The sequence below is a fragment of the Myotis nattereri genome, assembly GCF_964212035.1.
Source record: "Myotis nattereri genome assembly, chromosome: X".
Classification (NCBI taxonomy): domain Eukaryota; kingdom Metazoa; phylum Chordata; class Mammalia; order Chiroptera; family Vespertilionidae; genus Myotis; species Myotis nattereri.
Window position 1 is genome coordinate 8,902,040 of NC_138078.1, and position 884 is coordinate 8,902,923.

Sequence of the window (884 nt, forward strand, 5' to 3'; positions counted from 1 at the left end):
GCTTTCAAAAATAAAGATAGATTAAAAAAAAGACAAAAAGCCGAAACTGGTTTGGCTCAGTGGATAGAGCGTCGGCCTGCGGACTGAAAGGTCCCAGGTTCGATTCCAGTCAAGGGCATGTACCAGGGTTGCGGGCACATCCCCAGTGGGAGATGTGCAGGAGGCAGCTGATCGATGTTTCTCTCTCATCGATGCTTCTAGCTCTCTCTCTCTCTCCCTTCCTCTCTGTAAAAAATCAATAAAATATATTTAAAAAAAAAATTTAAAAAAAAAAAAGACAAAAAGTGTTGGCAAGGACATGGAGAAACTCGTCCCCTTCAACATAGCTGGTAGAAATGTACAATGGTGCAGCCACTTTGGAAAGCAGTTTAACAATTCCTCAAAAAACTTAAGCACAGAACTATCCACTCCTAGGTATGTGCACAAGAGAAATGAAAACACTTATTCACTCAAAAAGGTGCACAAAAATGGTCATAGCAACATTATTCATAATAGCCAAAAAGTGGAAACGACCAAGGGTTCACCAAGTGACGAATGGATAAGTAAATTGTGGTCTATGCTACAGTGGAATATTATTTGGCAATAAAAAGAAATGAAGTGTGATTCACCCTACAACATGGACGAACCTTAAAAATATTATGGTAAGTGAAAGAAGCCAAACATAAAAAGACACATTGTATGATTTGACTTGTTTATGTGAAATGTCCAGAACAGGCAAATCCATTAGGGATACGAAGTAGGTTAGTGATTATTGGGAGGTTTGAGAGGAAATGGGGAGTGACTGCTAATGGGACCAGGTTTCTTTTAGAGAGAATGAAATGTTGTAAAATTAGATTGTGGTGATAGTTGCACAAGCCTGTGAATATACTAAAACCCAGTCAATT